The 20,911-nt window shown below is 40.8% G+C and overlaps 1 protein-coding gene across 1 annotated transcript in view; it reads left to right on the top strand.

The window, feature by feature from the left end:
• The window catches only part of ZNF365 (zinc finger protein 365), a 126,298-nt gene that overhangs the window by 68,008 nt on the left and 37,379 nt on the right, over nucleotides 1-20,911 (top strand). Inside the window, exon 4 of the transcript XR_013524960.1 lies at nucleotides 17,166-20,353. The gene's annotated coding sequence lies outside the window, so the exon portion shown is untranslated. The remainder of the gene's footprint in view (nucleotides 1-17,165; nucleotides 20,354-20,911) is intronic.

The following is a 20,911-nucleotide window of genomic DNA, read 5'->3' as shown; positions in this document are numbered from 1 at the left end:
AATCAAGGATATTTAAAGGTGTTCACTTGGCGGTGGGTGGAGTGGAGGGAGATACTCACAGGCTTACGTTACAATTGCTGGTGCTGAAACAATGGCTTCATTTTCTTGCTTGCTACCTTTAGAAGTTTGGAGGATGGATGTCGTTTGGCTGCTTAAAGGTCAACTTCTAAATAATCCTCCCAGCCTTCGTCCTGTGCCTGCACCTTGCAGAAATGCCTTTTGTCCTGCCTCTTGAAATCCTGCTCCTCCACACAGGCTATGTAGACTCAACTCCGGATTCCTCTTTTCCACTAGGTGAAAATACTCAGATGCCTTCTCAGGGAGCCCTCACACTGGCTTTTTATTTTTCTAATCAGAGAAGCTGGCTTTATTCCCAACATGGGAGGAATTTCTGAGATTTACCTTCGGCTCCTGATTGTCCTCGGGAATGAGGACTGACTTGCCCTGATAACTTCCTTACCCTCCACTCCTGACCAAGTTCTAGTCCACTTGAGCACCATTCGCTTTAGAATTGATCAGCCCCAGGAACAGAACAGATTCAATTGCCCGTCTCATACAGGGATGCTCTTGACAGTGCTCCCTGCAAGAGCTCAACCGGACTTCAAATTCTGAATCACCAGACACTCCGTTTAGTGAAATGTAGCTCTCTAGCTGCAGTGGCAGGTTTTGCCACTGACCGGTGCCCGTGATGACCTTGCATTTGGCAAACATTGAGTGCCCTTTATATGTCAAGCACTGAGTAAGGTACTGCAGCAGTGAATAAATCAGTTATTGGCTTCTTCCTCCCGGGGTGAAAGGGATTTTTCTGTAATGCTTGGTTCTAGTTCTGCCCTTTGAAAGCATGTAATTAGTTATTCCATTCCTTCAGAAATTTGGAGACAATTAGAGTCCCTCAATGTCTGTTGTCACTCTGATCACTCCTGCTTTTGTATATGCCCCAGTTGGTCAGTGAGCCTTTCAAAGGAGACTGCTCAGAATTTTACCTTCCTTCGTGGGCTCCTCTGCCTTGTGTGTGGATACTCCAGTCTTACTACAGTTGCCTGGTTCCATGCACTTACATGGCTTAGCATGTTTCCAGAGCCTGGAGGTGCAAGCCTGCGTATATATGTATATATGTCTCTTGGGGAGAAGGAGTTAAAAACATTAACTTCAACCTGAGGAGTTGTTTTTCTTCTCTTGCTCTTTAACCAGAAAATAAATGTGATTGTAGCTTTGAAAACTGAAATGCTAGCTTTTAAACAACGGGCAAATAATAGAGTTCAACATTTCAAGGGGGAAATGGGCTCCGTAAAACTTCTGTGATCAGAACCCCTACATTGTCCTTTTAGTTGGTAAATTAAGAATAAATGGCAATGAGGATGTAATCGCCTTTAACAGCACTTCACTGAGAGCTAATGTCCCCAGGACCGGTAAATAATGTTAACTCAAAAAAATTAAGCCAGGCCTCTCCACTGTGACAGCTTAAATAGGCAGTGATTACAGTCTTGAACTTTTGCCCCCATGGAGTACAGCTTGACTTTGAAAAAAGGGGTACATTCATCTGTTCCACCAAAGCAATCTCAATGCCATCCATGACAAGGGTTTTGGGCTGATATTATCAAGGATTAGGCAATCTCTCTACCCTAAGACTTGGCATCTTGTAGAGCTGAGAAGCATCAGATTGACTCCAGGAAGCATCAGCCATTTCCTCTCACTCCAGAGTTAGGAAAGACCGACTTATTCCCCTGCTGATTATTCTCTGCCCTCATTTCCCATCTCGTTCTGCTCCCCAGATGCATTCTCTGCTCTTCTCTGTGTCCTGGCATGCTGATCCCTGCAGATACATCTCTTGGTATGCTGTCTGGTTTCTAGTTGAATTTGGCCATTGAGAGGCCCTGGTAGGAGACAGGAGAGTGGGAAGAGAGGTCAGGGTCTAACTCTGAGCCCTCTGCTTCTGTAGTATGCCCCTAGAAGTAGCTGTGCTCAATTACTTCAAATGACAGCTTCTGCCAAGTAGGCCCTTATCTATGGTTCTAGTTTTCAGTAGACTCTAGCGACTCTCTTGGCCCCGGGCCCAGGGCTGGTGATGGCCCTAGGAATCTGGTAATAGCCTCCTATTGTTGTTAGTCTCTGGATGCATCAATCACCCTAACTATTCCTTAACCTGCCCTTCCCTTCCTTGCCTCTTATTCATTCAAATCACCTGAAATGAATTCTGTCCTGCATGGGCCCTGGCAGTTAAACTTCTGAAGGTTTGAATCTCTTCTTGTGAGTCGTGGAATGCCATGACGTCAACTCCAGAGAAGCCTTCTTACCTCTTTCAGGCAGGTGCAGTCCCCAGTTCCAAGAGCAGGGATGAGGCAGCTCCAACCAGGCCCCTCATCAGAATTGCATGGAGAGCTTTGAAAAAGATGCAGATTCAGAGACCCCAGCTATTGAGTGACACTTTCCTAGAGTGAGGTTTCCTAGATTTCTGTTTTTAAAAAGCAAGGGCAAGGTGGTGATAATTGTTCAAGATAGGTGTTGGGTATGTGGGATTTATTATACCATTTTCTCTACTTTTACGTATGTTTGAAATTTTTCACTATAAAAAAGAATCATATTAAGGTTCGAAGTTGAGAACCCCCAATCCAAAGTGGAAGTCTGATATTTGTTTTGCTCGTCTCATAGTTCTTTTTTTTAATTGGCCTCAGTCAGACCATGCTAGGGTCCCCCTGTGTGTAAACAACTGGAACACGGCAGAGATCCAGCATCTTCTCTTGGCTGTAGTCTCAGGCACCACAAATCCAGGAACTCTGGTCTTGTTTCATAGGATACCTTTATAGATTGAGTAGAGCTGATTTGGCCAAATCTCTTGGTCTTTTTTGAGCAGTTTCTACTCACATAGACACAATTTGTGATCTTTAGCCAAATTCTGTAAGTGTGAGGTTGGAAAACCCAAGTCACTGCACTCTGGGTTGGCTCTCCTTTCCTTCTTTATGAGAAAGTTCTCAAGAGTCCCACAGTTCTATTTGTACTGTATCAGAAAAGGACCCAGAGTTTCAAGTAGCAGATTCAGGTTTCCATTCCCCACTCCTGTGTACTCTTGGGAAGACATTCCCCCTTACAATTTCTTCCATTTTTATAGCACCGTAGTGAATGCACCATCTCAGACTTTGAATCCCAGTTCTGCCACTTCCTAGCCATGTGACTTGGGGAAGATTGTTCCATTTCTGTGTGTCTCCATTTGTTCATCTGTGAAATGGAAATATTAATAGGCACCACATCGAGTAGTTGAGAATATTAAATGAACTACTATACGTAAAGGGAGTAGCATTGTGTGTGGTGTATTGTAAGTTCTGTATATGTGCTGGCTGATGTTGTCATTGTTCCTTAAATTCATATTTATAGCTTTGGAGGGCTAGGCAGAAGGAAACATGGCAACAGTTTCAGATACAGAGCTTCCAGGGATTTTTTTTTTTTATCATAATAGAATTTGGAAACAATTGCTGCATATCTTGCAGAAATGAATGGCTATAAAATTTGGGGAGGAACAAAAAGATCCATTCAAAAAAGCCTGTGTCATTTACTCTCTAGTTGCTGGTCATTTTGTAGAGTTCTGGGCTTCTGCCACCCTGGGTGAAGGGGCTGGCTAGGCCTGAAGCTGCTGTTTCCCTGTGCTGGCCTGGGACTGACAGGAGCAGCTGAGTTACTAGTTTTGATGTGTGGGAGGTGGTAGGGGAGGAAAGAATGGAGCATCTAGGATGCTCCTAAATCAAGTAGAAAAAGACAAAAGGCTGAGGTGGCTTTGGCTAACATACACCATTCTCAGCCAAGTTGAGGACACCCGGCTTCATTTAGCAAACCTGACCTCATGTTCCTGTCAATTAGAAACTATGCAAATGTGTTTTGAATTTTCTAGGCAAGGGTGTATTATCTTGTAATGCTGACTATTAAAATTCCTGATAAAAGTCAATATCCAAAAGTTGGATAGAAAAAGAGTCAGAGAGAAAGAAATTTGGGCCTTTTAATAATTTGGTACAAAAATGCATACATTAATACATAAGTGTATTAAAGACCAAGTGCTTAAGTCCTCTCTTGACTGGGAGGAAAAGATTAACCCCCGTTTACATACAAGCTAACCCAATCTACTAAACTAATATATGTATACAAACATATATTAGTATAAATATATATATAAACATATATATATTACATATTTATTTATTAGTTTGTTTGTTGGTTGGTTTTTTATTGTTAAATATGGGCTTCATAGGAGTGAGATACCAAGTGACATCAACTGCTTCACTTTTAAGCCAGTATCTAGCAAACAGTTGAAACCTAGCCCATCGGTAAAGAAGTGTCTTTACTCTGAAATACTGGTCACTCACACTCTGGCATATTCTGTCATTTTCTCCAGCTCCTTGTGGCATGTACTTAAAAGCCACTGGCTAAGAAACGTCGGATTCCATTGTTAGTTTTGATTTGAGAATGGCAAGGAGAGACACCATCAACGTGCAGGACTCAGTCAGAACCTACCATTCACCCTGCTGTTCTGAAGACTGTCAAGGAGTCACGTGGGGTGGCTGCCAGCCTGCTGATGGCGTGCGTGCTCCATTACTTGTCTGTGCTTTACCTTTTTTCTTTGGGAGGAACCACGCTTCCCTGCAAGCTCTTCTCTTTCCACTCCTTGCTCTAACATGTGTCCTGAACAAGAGCTATGTGACAATGCCTTGCAGGTTGTGGTGAATGGTTTCATGTCAGGCAACTGACGGAAACTGAGCAGTCAGTGTCTTACCTCTCACATTGGTTTGGCACTGGGTAGGGGACCCAAGCTAGTTGAAGTAGAGTCTTTCTTTGGGATTATTTCTGCCCCAACCCTTTATTATGAAAAATTTCAAACATATTACAAAGTTGAAAGAACTGTATCATGAACACCGCCACCAAAACTCTACCAGTAGCCGTAAACATTTTACTACATTTGCTTTATCTCCTATCTATCCTTCTCACCAGCTATTAATTCAGATTATTTTCTTGCATTTCAAAGTGGATTGTAAATATTAGTACACTTTCCATAAATATTTCAACTTGAGTTCATTAAGTAGGATTCAGTATTTGTTTACAGACTTTCTTTTTGATATAAAAATTACATACCATGAAATGCACATATCTTAAGGGTATATTTGCAGAGTTTTGGCAGTTGTACACACTCAGGATTTATTTTCATCAGGAATGGAGACAGAGTCCCTTTCCCACCAGGAATGTGAGGCTCAAAAATATGAGCCCAAAGTGGGGGACAGCTATGACTCCAGCCTTCAGATTCTGAAAGCCAGCTAGGGATAAGAAAGCTGACATACCAATGTGGAGGCAGAACTGAGAGATAAAAATAATTTTGAAAGTACTGCAGTCACCTTGGCCCTTTCTTTCTTGCAGTTTGTTAAATGTGCCTGTAAATTCCCATATTTGCTAAAAACTATTTCCGTTTTTTTTTTAACTTGTACCCAGAATCCTAATAACTGTCCCCTTTAGTTCTAATCAACGCATTATGTGTCTATTACAGATATGATTTCTATTATAGGTATCTACCAAGTGGAGAGGGCTTAGAAAATCTAAGATTTCTTTCAAATCTAGGAGACTATGGATCTGGTAAGATGAAAGCATTGGCCTTACCGAGGTCCTAGCTATGGATCCATCATAGATATGAAATAAACAATTTTGCACAGACACTAGCAATTTATTCAAAGCATAATCTCCAACTTAAATAAAAACAAAAGCAAAAATATGACATAGAATAACCTCAATATTAAAAGTATAGTTATTAATATTAGAAGCAGGACCCTAATGGACTTGCTAATTATTCTTTCCAACTTTGAAAATTAACCAGTTTGTGTGGCTTTAGCTAAATAATTACAGAAACAGAGACAGTGTGTTTTCACTGTTAGAGGTGGAAGAGGTTGCTAAATGCCAAGATGGATCCAATTTGGAAAATGTGGAATCCATGTGTGAGAGAAGGGAAAAGAGAGGAAAGCTTTCAATTATTCGAGGGGGAGTAAAGGAAGTCTTTTATTGCCCAAGAGAAATTTCTACTGTTAGATTTTGGTTCCAGCTTATGATCCTACTTATCAGTTGTGTTATTTTGGTATTGTATGGCCAATATTGATTTCCTTTTCTTTCTTTGTCTCAAACCAAAATAAAAGCTCTCTTTGGTGATTTGTATAAAAGTCAGAATAGAGGCTATTTTGGGGGGAAGGGAAAGGTTTGTGACTAGAATGGGCTCATGGAGGACTTCCAGTGTGGGTGTCTAAGTTCTGTTGACCCAATGGTGATTACAAGAGTGTTCACCTTATATTAAGCTATGCACTCATTTTGTTGGGGTTCTATTTTTGTATTTTGTATTTTACAATAAAAAAATCATAAAATCTGGAGAAAATATGTAAAGATGGTTAAGATTTGATGAAGCTATGTGGTGAGTATATTATTAGTGTCTTTTTCTGTATCATTGGAACATTTTATAATATAATATTTGAATTTAAAAAAAGTCTTTCATAATCTCTAGCTTCTCTACAAAGGATGGGCATTTTATTAGTGTCTTTTTCTGTATCATTGGAACATTTTACAATATAATATTTGAATTTAAAAAAAGTCTTTCATAATCTCTAGCTTCTCTACAAAGGATGGGCATTTTATATAGGCTCTCATTTTGAGATCTGTCCACACTGGCAGTAAATGACAGCCATCTCAAAATTGTCACTAGCATCTTTTTCTTTAGCACTTGCCCCTCAGATTAGTTTTTCAATCTCCAAATCTTTGCAGTTTGTCAACGTTTTTGCACGAGTCTTAGCCTGATTCATTGTTTTGGTAGAACATTTGAATTATACTGTACATTTGAACAACTTCATATTAAGTCCTGACTGACCAGATCTATTCAATTGCCAAAGTGAATGAGGTAACTAAAGTAATTGGGTAATTTATGTCAAAGCTTTCTAGTTCAGATAATTAAAATGTAAGCACAGAAAAGAGCTGGGTGGAGTAACTCACACCTGTAATCCCAGCATTTTGGGAGGCTGAGGTGGGAGGATTGCTTGAGCCAGGAGCTGAAGACCAGCCTGGGCAACATAGCAAGACCCCCATCTGTATTATTAAAAAAAAATTAAAGACTGTAGTAGTGATTGTCTTGTGTGACCTAATTATTGCCTAATTCCTCATTTCGTTTGGATATTGAGTTTCTTGGTATTATGTATAAACAGGTAATTGGTAACAGCAATAGCTGATAATGTTTAAGTGCTTGCTGTGTGCTAAGCACTGTGCAAAGCACTTTACAAACGTCATTTCATTTAATCATTTCATAAGTCTGTGGGATAAGTACTATTATTGTCCCAAATTTAAAGATAAGAAGCCCAAAGCTTCTCAGGATGATTTTTCCAAGTCACACCATTACCGTGTAACTGTCAAAAAAAGGCCCTGTACCTGGTTTAATGCTCTGAGGTCACTGTCTTGAGATTCTTAAGCATTTTTGAGCAAAGATCCCTGTATTTTCATTTTACACCACGCTCAGCAAATTATGCCCTGTGATGTAGAACAGGACCGGAACTCCAGAGGCGTGCCGCTAACCCCTATTCCTTTGGCTGCTTTATTCTTCTCCAAATGAAGTTAGGAGAAGGAAAAAACAAAGAAACCAAACAACCAAGACAGATAAAAACACCCCAAACAAACAAACAGCTCAATAACAACAAAAAACTAGTGCCAGGTGACCAGTTGATGTGGCATGTGCAGGTAAATAAAGACAGCAAGAAGCCAATCTGGGAGGAATAATTTAAAAGTGTGTGTTTCAGGAACAGAAAACCAAACACCGCATGTTCTTACTGATAAGTAGGAGTTGAACAATGAGAACACATGGATACAGGGATGGGAACATCACACACTGGGGCCTGTCATTTTGGGGGTTAGGGGAGGGACAGCATTAGGAGAAATACCTAATGTAGATGATGGGTTGATGGGAGCATCAAACCACCATGGCACGTGAATACCTGTGTAACAAACCTGCATGTTCTGCACATGAATCCCAGAACTTAAAGTATCATTTAAAAAAAGGAGAAAAGAAGAAGAAAATAAAGGACAATGGATGAAGGATATTAATTCACAAAAGAAAAGCAAATGATCAATTTTAAAAAATGTGTGTTTTGTGCTTAGATTAACATTTCCTGGATATCGTGCTTAGCAAATGAAATTAATATCTGAGACTTTTTGTCCTTTAGAAATAAACCTATTCTCATGACATAAGTTTATTTTTTCTATATTCATCACATATAGTCAAGGCAAGAGTTATCTTTTCTGAAACCAACCATTTTTGGAGAACAAAAGGTGTAAACTCAGCACAATCTGTAGGTTTGCTTGTTGTTTTTTGCAACTGGTAATAGCTTCTCACTGCCCAGCTTTTAGATCTATACCTTCATCCACTCTTGTCCCCAGCAAAGCTATGTGCAGGAAACAGAAGAAAAACCGTGGCTACAGTGTAAGGAAGGCGGAGTTTGAGCAACCTTGTGTGTGTGAGATGTAGGGAGGAGTTTGGTCACTTCTTTTGCCTGTAATCCCTTTATTTCCCACTGTTTCTGATTTGAATCTTGACGCTCCTTTTTTCTGTGCTTGCTTTGGCAACTCCATTTTCCATCCCTCTGCGATCTTTGCCCTTGTTTTGCTTGTGGTGCCTGCCTGAGCTTGTTTCTTTGTTCAAGTTGCTCAATTTGCGCTGCTCGTTCGTGGCTTGTCTGATGTGGCCTCAAGGGTCCTCATGGCTTGGCAGTGAGATAAAGCTTGGCTCTCACTCTTCCCTGGTGTGAATAGTTCTGTGGAGGGCAAGGGTTAGGGCGGGTGGCAGCATTAAAGAGGATACTGGTGCAGAGGCCCCAGCCCCTATTCAAGACCCATTGAGGCATTCATCACCTGCCTCTGGAGAGTTTTGGGACTTAGATTCCTGGGGAGTTAAAATATTTTAGCTGAGTTGTGACTTCTTCATCAGAAAGTCAAATCCCGGGAAAAAGAGCTTTTCTTGGCTACGGTTCACTGGTGGTTACCGTCATTACCTCTCTAGCCCCACCCAACTCAACAATGCCCATCATTGTTTCTGAAAGGACTTCCCCTGTGTCTGGTGCAGACCTGTGCAGGCAGCTCCACAGCATCATCCAGCTGACAGTGCAGCCTCCTTGGAGCAGAAACACGCTTCCCAACTGCCGACATTCCAACTGGAGGACTGTCGTGGGTAATGTGACAGGGATTTTTTTTTCTGATTCTGGATTGAGGATGGATATTAAATAATAAAAATAATACAAACCCATAAGCCCCAAGGTTTGTTTGTAGGATCTTCACCACATGTTTGTCAGCGAGACGGGAGAAGAACCATTACTGCTCCTATATTGCCAGTGCAGAAACTGAATTTCTAGGAAGTTATGATTCACAAAGGTCGACGTAGGAGTTTCACTTAGACCTTCCTATGCCAAGAACAGCGTTTCTTCATGGCCGCATCACATTACCTCTACCATGAAACAAATTTAGAGTAGAAGGAAGTTAATTAAGAGTCCTGGGTGTTGATTTCAGAGTGAAGATGGAAATACTATTATTATTAGTGACTCTAGGACGTGGATCTAAATTGTCAGCCTCTCCAGTAATGGCCAGGTATGGTCAGAACAGACAGGAAAAGCCATCTCTGTATTAGGAATAAAGGAAATTGATGGGAAAGCAAAATGCTGACCCCTCTAGGAAAATTAACCACCCCAGAATAATGACTGCACAGTTTATGGTTAACTGGAGAACAGATCTTGTTCTCTACAATCTTACACTGACTGAGGTTGAAAGAATCTTGAAGTGAATTGCTTGCTTCTCAAAGTGGAGTACACAGCAGTCTCTTGGGGTCCTTGCAGCTATGTATTACATTATTGCACATCTATCTCCCTGGATCAACAATTCTATTTGATAAAAATGAAAAAACAAAACTCATGCTACTGTGTTAAAAACGCCAACATCTTATGGAGAAGAAGGCAGTTTGGGCCTGAATCTGAGAGGAGGAGAAACTACACATCTGCAATGAGTCTCTTTGGATCAATGCATCCCAGGTTCCTAACTCTAGGAATAAGTTTTTATTCTCTTGTATCTTTGGGATATTTCCATAAAAAGTTTGAAAAGCACTGGTCATATTAGTAGACAAATCGAAATGAAGATATTTAATTATTCTCTTATGGTCACAGGAGGACTGGGCAGGCCTAGGTCCTTTGAATCCTTCCTACTGCCACCTTCACTGCTCCATAAATATAATCTTTGTTGTGGAAAGGATTGTAAAATGTAAGTGTATCTTTCTGACTTAGGAAGATTTATTCGTAATATTTTAAAAAATAATAAGAGTATTCAGTGTTTGTGAAGATTAGAAAAAACAAAAAATGGAATGGGAATGTATCCAACATATTTGGTAAACTAACTGGAATACATGAACCAAAAAACTTGGAGTTTGTATATCTTATTATTTTTAAAAATTTTTAAATAAATTTATGGGGTACAAATGTAATTTTATTACATGGATAGATTTTGTGGTGGTGAAGTCAGGGCTTTTAGGGTATCCATCACCAAATAACATACATTGTGCCCATTAAGTAATTTCCCATTATCCACTTCCCCATCCCTTTCAGTCTCTTACCCTTATGAGTCTCCAGTGTCTATCACGCCTCGCTCTGTGTCCACGTGGACACATTATTTAGTTCCCATTTGTAAGTGAGAACAGACGGTATTTATCTTTCTGTTTCTAAGTTGTTTCACTTAAGATAATGGCCTCCAGTTCCGTTCATACTGCTGCAAAAGAGTGATTTCATTCTTTTTCATTGCTGCAGAGTAGTTCATTGCGTATATGTGCCACATTTTCCTTCCCATCATCTGTTGATGGATGGACACTTAGATTGATTCTATATCTTTGTTATTGTGAATAGTGCTGCAATAAATATCTGAGTGTAGGTGTCTTTTTTAATATATTGATTTCTTTTCCTTTGGGTAGATACCCAGTAATGGGATTGCTGGATCAAATGGCAGTTCTATTTTTAGTTCTTTGAGAAGCTGTAATGTTTGGCAAAGAAATTCTACTTCTATAGCTTTTTACCCAAGGCAATAAACATGAAAGTATGTAGCCATAAAGCTGTTCATTTCAAGGTTGCTGAAAATAGTGAAAACCTGGAAACAATTTAAATGTCTAATATTTGGGATATGGTTTAAGTAAGCTATAATACGTCTTTACAATACAAAGATATATTACATTTACTTAAAACTTATCCCAAACATTGTAGCCTCACACCCCACTCTTCAATTATTCACTGTAGCCTCACACCCCATTTAAATGATACTGTGAAGGTTAAAAGAATATGGATTCTAAAACCTGATTTCTTGGGTTTGCAGCCTGACTGTGGACTTACTACCTGTTAGATGTTGGTAAAGTTTCTGAAATTCTCGGTGCCTCAGCTTTCTTTTTCCTTTTTTTTTTACTTATGCCTTGCTGTTCATGTACAACTCAGTGTCTCAGCTTCTTTCTGAAGATAATGGTGTAGTATTATGCCTTCCTCATGGGGAACTTACCAGGTACTCGTCAAATATTACCTATTGGTAGATAAGCAGTTACCAAGCAGGAAAGTCATGTATTACTTCTTATTAAATAGAAATCACGGGTTAACAAAAGTCTGTACAATATGACAATGTACTTTATTTTAAAAGATCCTTTTAGAATGTCTAGACCAGTGATTCCCAAACTGTGTGCCAAGGCATCCTGGGGCACTGCAGTGAATTCACAGTAACCCCTATCCCAGGATATTCTAAAATTTTTAGGGAAACACAATGACACACCTTTGGACACTGGGAACTACATACTACCATTAAGGTGTTTGGACTAAACTACATGGTAAACATAATTTATTTTGGTCTAAAATGCTAGACAAATTTACTGAAACACTGAGCATGCCATGAACAAAGAAAGTATGAGAACCTCTAATCTAGCCTGTGGACATATACCAAGGTGTTAATGTTACTGAGAGGTGGGGTTATATGTGCTTCACATTTTTTGTCTTCTGATTTACCTAGACTTTCTAATTTTCTACAGTGAACATTTTTTTTTAATTAAGACAATTTCTTTCTGAATCTATCTGTGCCACAACCATTTATTAAGCACTCTTTCATGTCTGTCTCTGGGCTGGACACAGGAAGACAAAGATGCCACACTCTCAAGGAGCACATACTTGAGGGTAAGTCAGGAATGTAAACAAATAATTGCTGTTCAGCAGAGCAGGCTCTGAGACAGCGGTGGTGCCGAATGGAGTGGGAGCTCCGAGATCTGCTTTGGGAGATTAGTGCCAAGTTAGGCACATCTTGCAGGATAAAGGAGACTTCCAACTGGAAATGGAAAAGGGGTAGAAGAATGTTCCTCCTTGTGGCTTGTGGGTGGAGGCTTGGATACATTTGGTGGTGGGGTAAAAGACTGGAAAGGCAGGCAAGGTTAGAATGGGAAGGTTTCGGTGGGGCGTGCCTTGGACTGAGCAGTTAAGTCGTATAGGACAGAAAAACACTGACAGGTTTTAAGCAGGGGAGTGTTATAAATGTTGTGCTGTGAAAGGATCACTCTGGCAGCACTGCGGAGACAGCACTGGGAGGCTGGGGGAGGGGACCAGCCAGGAGGATTTTGTAATAGCCCAGGAAAGAGGTCATGAAGCCCCAGTTGGCTAACAACAGATTATGTAATGGGCCCCTGTGGACCAAATCAGCAAAAGCAAATGGTCCAGATGTAGAACGTTGTTCATCTCAAAATATGTTGGTATCTTTCAAAGTAAAAACTTTTTTTTTCTGGTGATAAAGCTAATACATGTTCAATAGAGAAATTTGGAAACTATAGAAATGTACAAAGAAGAAAATGAAAGCATCCATAATCCCATGAACTAGAGCTATGTGTGTATGTACATATACTGTATATGAGAGGTAAAAATTAAATATTACATTTATATTTAAGTGCTGATTTAGAAATCTCATATGCATAGTTTATTTAAACTATGTGCATATGGTAAAATCTAACTTAGAGAAGGATAAAAACTAAAAAAGAAATATTGAATGTTTACCACATGCTAGGCACAAAACATAATAACTTATATCTATTTGGTTATTTAATTCTCACAACAACCTTGCAAGAAAGGTTGCTGTGAGACATATGCAGACCTCTGCATATACATTCTGCCATTTTACCGATAAGTGAATCGAAGTACAGAAAGATGAATGTGACTTGCTGAAGGTTCAGTACTCATAAGTGTCAGAGCTGGGATTTGAAATGAAACTAAGTTGTTTTTTCTCCAGGGCCTATACCATGAAATCATGATGGAGCAATTTTGAATGATACATTTAAACTTCTATTGTTTGATTTATTGACTTTACAAGGTGACTCCTGACACTTTACTGCAGCGTTGTCCCACTGAACTTTTCTGCAGTGATGGTGAGGGACATATTCAATATCTGTTCAGTCTAGTACAGTAGCCACTAGCCACATGTAGCCAGCTGTTGAGCACTGCAAATGCTGCTACTGTGAACAAGAGACTGCATTTTAAATTTTAATTAATTTAAATTTAAATGACCAGCTGCAGCTAGTGGCAGCCCATGGGACAGCGCAGATATCCATAAGATAAAAAAAAAAAATGAATACCTCATCCCTTGCTCATACTCTCTGTTCTAGTAATCATGGGTAACCAACTTTATTTCTCATTTCAGTCCTTTCCCATGATCATCTCTAAGCCCACAAAACATGACTATATTTATATTTCTTGATTTACCTAATTGAACATTATATTGTCCATACTGTGCAAGACGAGGAGTTATTTTATGTACACCTCTCCCACAACCCTCTCTTCTCATTCTTATGAATTTATTTCTATCATTGGTTACCTATAAATTTCAGTTATTAGTTAAGATTCTTCTGATTGCAAGTGGGATTAAAAAAAGCCAAATCCATCTGATTTCAGCAATACAAAGGGAATTTATTGGCTCATATATACAAGATCAGAGGCAGAACTAGCATTAGATCATGCTAAGTTGAGAGCTCAATGTGAGCGGGACTTGATTTCAGCTCAGCTGTCTTTAGTCTGCAAGCTTCATCTTCAAGTTCTATGTGGTGACCACAGCTGTAGCTCTGGCTTCATATCATCTTAAATTCTAGAATAGCAGGAAAGTAAGCATGTATCTTTCTTGTCATGCTATTTAACTGTGGCCACAATGATGCTCAGTTACACACACACACACACAGTCTCTCTCTCTCTCTCTCTCTCTCTCTCTCTCTCTCTCTCAGTGGTCACAACAATAAGCATTTACTTCATGTGTGTATGTGTAGGTGGGATGAGGTCAGATTATCAGATGATCTAGGCTTGGTGGGGGTTCTGCTGATCTTGGTAGGAGCTGCTCAGACTTCTGAGGTCAGCTGGGAGTGTCAAACGATTTAGGCTAATTTAGGCTGAGCTTGTCTGGACATCTCTGCTGATCTTGCTTACTCTTCTGGGCTAGTGTAGCTCATCTCTGTTCCATACGTCTCTTATCTTCTTTCCTGGGACCAGTGACCCACCCTAAGCATATTCTCATGATGATGACAGAAGCACAAGAGCACAAGACTGGCTGCACAAACACTTGTTAACGTATGCTGTGTCATGTCGGCTAACATCTTATTAGCCAAAGAAAGCCACATGACTGTACCTCAAACCAACTGAATGGAGAAGTACTCTCCTCCCATGGGAGTGAGAAGGAGGCAGAGAATATTTCTGAACAATAATTTTCTATACCACTTAAGCAGATGGGGTTGGCTTGCTCATTTCAAAACAAGTGATGTGGCCAAGGGCATAGGTTGTATGCTTTGGCCTAGACCTAGATCCCATATCCCATCATGGGTGTAGAGTTACATTCAGATTTGCCCAAAGCATCTGAGCTAAGAGTAGAGAAGGAAGGCTTACCTTGCATCAAGGTCAGGGTTCTGCTAGCTACACATAGGGGAAATGGATATGAGATGGCATACCACAGTAACACTTATAACTTTAAACAATAGACTTACACTTTTATTTCTTGAACCTTGGTGTTAGATAGTATCCTTTGACACCAAACTCATAACAGTTCTCTTTCATTCCCCATTTCCACTTTGTCAGCTTAATTATTCTTGCTATTTTTATATTTATGAATGAAGAACTAGGTGATTAACAATGGTGGCTGGGTGTCAGGTGCAGCTCCCTGACACTGAGTAGGTGTCTCCTCAGTAAGCGTAACTGAGGTTGGTGGCTGGCTGTGCATGTGGGTGGGATGTGTCAACCACAAGCTTCCCTTTAGGATGCAAGCACAGAGCATCATGCAAATGACTTTCTTTTCACCTCAAAACACCAAAACAGAGGGCTTCACTGTGGAACGCCAGATCCCATACAACAAACCTTAGCTTTCCCCTGGGAGATACCTTATTTTCTTAGTAGATCAGGTCTTGGGGAAGGAATGTGGGTTTCTGAATCCCCTCTTACTGTTCCATCTGCATGCATGGGAAAGGAGGGGAGAGATGCCAAAGGTCACGGTGCGGCCATTCTCTGACAACCTGCCATTAATCGCTTGGTTTTTGCTCCTCTTTCCATTCCTGAGTTCTGAATCTGTTCATGTCCAATGTGAAGATTCCTCAAGGCTTCTTTGGAAAGAACATTTCAGCCTTTCTGCAGCCTCCTCCTGAGTACATCTGGGGTGCCGCTTTCTCTGCTCATTCATCTATCCACACTGTTCACTTTCTTTCCATCTTCCAGAAAAGTATCAAAATGTCTGCGGATGGTTTCCTTTTCTGACTTCAGCATGGTTATGAATTTATTCCCTTAACTGACTCTTGAGCAGAATTTTGAAAAGGAGTGTAGATAAATGCATGCATCCAGTCCACCATCTTGAACACACACACGCATATATATATAATATTGTGTGGGTATATAAATGTGTGTGTATGTGGGTGCACGCACATGTGTTTTTTTTTTAAACAACATTAGATCTTGCCAGTTACATTTTCGCTGCTAGCTTAATTGAATACCCTTCCAGAAGAGTTTTGAAAGCTGTTTCTTAAAACCACTTGGGGAAAACAGGGATCTTCTTCTCACTGTATTATTATTTTTTAATAACATTAGCTGAGTTTTTGGTGTCTTTTTTTGGTACCTGAATGAATACAGTTCAGTGATGATATGATCTGTTACATAGAAATTAGTTTAAATTGCACTTAAAAATAAGAAAAGGTATGTTGATTCTAACCTCTGCAGGTCAGCATTGGCTTTACCTATGTTTGTTGTTGTTGTTGTTATTTGTTTTTCATGCTCAACAATCCTAAACCATACACTCTTATCAAGGTAGAGCATTCACTTCAAATCCTGAGAGTAGCTGGTGGAGAATGGGCCTGGAATGAGAGTGGGTAAATGACCCATGAAGGAAATGACTATCTTACGTTGTACCTAAAACCTAACTAATAAATATGTATCTGTTATTGTTAGTACTATGTATACATTTACTGTATGCCAAGAGTATTCAAAATATATGGTTCTACTGAGGATGGCTAAAACACACATAGATTGAGGGAGGGTTTCTGTCTAGTGGGCTTCAAACTGAAAAGATGCACAGCATTGAGATAGACACTTTCCAGGAGAAAACCATGACTCACATGGGGATGACTTCAATGGCATCTGGTTTCCATCTTCTTTGTTTCTTCCCTTGGACTCCATTCAGAGGCACTTCCTTCCAGCTGGAGCTTTTAATGGCATAATCTGAAAGCAAGATCCACAGAAGTGGGTTTACAGGAGGGACTTGAAGAAGAAAATGCAGATCATCAGGGGGAGACGATGGAAAATTACACCCAGATGGGAGGGAACAGAGAATGTACACACATCCAGACTAAAATACACCAATTAAAATATTTAGGGAAATGCAGAGTGGTGTATGATTTTTAATATAGGGTAACAAAAATTTGAACGGAATAAAAAGGCAAAGTGACATAGTCCTGATTGCAATTAGCACATTAATGCAATTTCTGTTTCTAGCCTGGGAAAATATGTCAGTTCTCTTTATTTAAATGAATGGAACATGGTGCTGCTTGTAGTCTTGCTGTGACTTATTCATTCTACACACTAGCTCCATTCATGATGGCAGTACCTTTCTTTTCCTTTCAGAACTGGAAAGGTGTGGGTGAACCTCGCCTGGTGTGCCAAAATGACCTGGAATTGGAGGTAAAGCCACCACCTGAGTGGGTGGGTTGGCCCTGGTTACAATAACCAGCAGCCCATTCGAGTCCATACAAGAGAGACTGGAAGGGGTGGAGTGAGCCATGGGTTTCTGTATGAAAATTTGCATCCTCACATTCTCCTCCTCCCAAACCGTCATTAGCAAGGAGGAAAGTCTGTTTCATCTTTTAAAATGAGGGTCCATTATATTCTGTACCTATTCTTCCTATATATGATGTTCCTTTTAACTGGATATTACCGGATTTGAGTGATTTGCCACTGGTCTTATTCTCTTCTCTACCCCCAAACAGCTCTTGAGAGAGGTCATATCACTGGAGGTAGGCGCTGATGGCAATGGAGGCTGAAACAATGGTTGTGGTTCTTCTGTACATTGCGGCAGTCAGAGCTGATCCAAGTTGAGAATAAGTAAAAAAAAATTTTTTTTGAGTACTTGTCCAAGTACCTGCAGAGATATATTTTAATGAGTAGTACTTCAGTCCCCCTTTTAAGTGTTAGGGATGCATTCAAGACCCACAGTAGGTGCCTGAAACTATGGGTAGTACTGAACTTTTTACATGTTTTTTCCTGAACTTACATACCTGTGATAAAGTTTAGTTTATGAATTAGGCACAGGAAGAGATTAACAACAATAACTGATAATAAAACAGAACAGTTACAACAATATACTGTAATAAAAGTTGTCAGTGTGGTCTCTCCTTGTCTCCTAAAATATCTGATTGTATTGTATTCACCTATTCTGGGGCCATGGTCAACCACGGGTAACTTAAACCTAGAAAAGTAAAACCTCAGGTAAGTGGGAACTACTGTACACAAATCGGTAATACGAGACAGATTGCTGTATGTCCTAAGAGAGACACAAATTGGGCTAACAAGAACAATAGAGGTTAGTTCTGATGTGGTGTTGGGAGGCAGGAGTGCATTTTGGAAGGGTCAGAGTTGAAAGGACAATGTGGAAATGTATGGGGAGGATTCTTTACCTCATTGGTTTGGCTAAATCCAGGGCAGCATTGGCTTTACATATAGACGAGGGGTCCACGAACTCAGACGCTCATAGGGGCCAGACAGGCCCCATAAATACGTGAATCTGTCCAGGTGTGAAGCAATTGGGAGTGCTGGAACCAGTGATAGAAGGAGGGGCGGAAAGATCTTCAACTTCACGTTAAAAATTCAAGAAATTCATGTTGTTGTCTGCAGATTTTCTCTGTCCTACAGAGGCTTCCCTGTGCCTCTACATTCGGACTCAACTCCTCCACCCCAGAGAGAGACCCAAGCTTCCTCCCAAAGGCACAATCATATTTGCATGACTAAAAGAATCTTCCAGGGCCCATCCTCCCAAAAATATGAGCAAGCAGGCCTTAAAGACAAGTACACATCTCCACTGTGGAAGATGGGAGTCTTTAAAGGGCAGTTTCATCAGCTTCCGCAGGGCGTTCTATCACATGTGGGCCAAGAGCCCAGCGCTGGAGGAGCTGGTAGAGCTGGCTGAGTCTCCTGTGATTTTTCCAGGACTGCCAGTTGGAGGGGGAGGAGGAGAGCTTCAACCAGAGCAGCTGCTTCACGGGTTGAGCTCCTGAGCAAAGTCTTGTCTGAACAGGGAAAGGCCTCTGAGCATCTTTATGACACAGATGGGGAAACTCCATCCCCGCTCTTCAGACGGGGGCTTGGGGGGATGTGCCGCCTGGGCTTTCCTGACCGTGTTCCACACGGAGCTTTTCCCTTTCGCGCACAGTGTATCCATCCCACCCCCTCTCCCATTCTAGTAAATACAAGGCCTTGGAGGTAGCTGCTCAATAAGGATAACTTAGTGAAGTCACATCAGTCGTGATTAAACTCACAGCTTGCTGTGGAATTTTCCAGAATTGAATAATGACAATCCCGGACTTCAGTGTGCTCCACAAGTACCACATACGATTAAAGAGAAAATAATAAATGTATACATAGTGAAGCTAAGGAACACAAAAGGGGGGAAATCTTACAAAACATTAAATTAGAATTTAATCCCTGCCTAAAATATCTCCGTTCTCTCTAATCCTTCCGACAATAAGCAAACCTATCAACTTATATTAACGGTATAGAGGCTTTATATTAAATCAGAATATTGTAAATTCTTCGGGCAAACAGGAATACTTGGAGAATTCTCTCCCCATTCTTTGTTTTACTACTGGGGATTTTAGACATTTGCAAGTAGTCTTTTTTGGTTGTTGTTCCTTCGTTTCGTTTAACTCAGTTATTCTCCAACTCTGGCGTTCATCGGAGTACTTTGTACGGGGCTGGACCTCCATCACCCAACCATGTGTACAGGGGGAGTTTTGAGTACATGAGATTCTCACCTGATAACCATTTAGATGTTTCAGTCACTACCTCCCCTCCTGACTACACACAGAGGAGGCTGACTGTGGTGGACTCAATGGTGTTTGCTCTCCTTATGTTTCACACTTTCTCTTCACATCAAACAGGTAATCAGACTTGTTATTCCTTGCTTAAGGCAAGAAAGGAGTAAAAAGCTGCTTCTCTAGGCTGGAGAAGAAGAGAGAGCCCTGTCGCTCCTGTGAGCTGTGGGGCCCGGGAAATCACTATGTAAGTGTACCCCTCAGAAGGGAGGAAGCTGTGTGTGCTTCAAGGGAGGCTAGACCCTAAGGGTGGATTTTCTCACCTCCTAGAGATCCCTGGCATCCCACACGTGGCCTAAAATAGCAGAGATGAGACCTACGTGGGCCATGCAGACTGGGACGATTGCTATTTCAGCACTAACCAGTGTAGACTGATGACAAAATACTGGAGTAGTTTTCCCTCGACATTGCATAAGACCCTGTACTCTGTAAGACCCAGACTTTGGCAGAATTCATGTGCGTGGGGGTGTGATAGCAGCCCAAGCATGGCTGGATTAACTTTCCTGCCAACTTGGTGGGCTGGTTACTCAGAATCCAAATTTAATTTGATGTAAGGAAATCTAAAAATTTTATCTGTTTCTTGAACACATGAATTTATAGACTGAGATTTACACCTATTTCGAATGTTGAATGCCTTGCCGATGGGAAGCATTTGCTGACAGCTACAAAGGATCTCACTCTGCCAGCTTGGGATGGATACGCCCCGTGAAAGTGCGCTTCTGAAAGGTGAGCTCACGTCAGCAGTGGGAAGCCGTAAAGGATGAACTACGCAAGTGGCTCGCTTTCTCAGTTTTTCCAAGGCCTTGTTGTGGGTCATGTAGCTAGTGCCCTGATCTATCCTTGCCAATACTTCTGAGGAGGGAAAAAAACAAACACCGAAGTGCACACATTGAAAAACAAACCAACAAACAGCTTCACTCTTAAAAATCACTTTATTAGGTTCAAGATGAGTTCCTGCCTGCAAAGCTCTCAACTGCTAGAAACTGTGGGCCGGGCAGCCGCCTACTTCCCATCCGAGTCAGGGTGCTTAGGGGTCGATTTGAATGGCTAATTACTGGTCACCTCACCTTCTTGTCAAAGCCGAAAGATTATACTTAATGCACAACCTAAGCCGTCCCCTGGACCTCACTTGTTTGGGCGTGCAATCACATTTCTGTTCCCCTCCCCACTTACTGTAAGTTTTAGTAATTGCCCTCTGGGCTCAAAAGAGCATCCCACCAAGCCATTGAAATGTTGAAAAGCCCCCTGACACTGGATGTGTTTATCTGCACTCAGAGAAAGAGC

Source organism: Callithrix jacchus, chromosome 12 (genome assembly GCF_049354715.1).
Source record: "Callithrix jacchus isolate 240 chromosome 12, calJac240_pri, whole genome shotgun sequence".
NCBI lineage: Eukaryota > Metazoa > Chordata > Mammalia > Primates > Cebidae > Callithrix > Callithrix jacchus.
The sequence above is the reverse complement of the archived record's forward strand: the minus strand, read 5'-3'. Positions and strand labels throughout refer to the sequence as shown.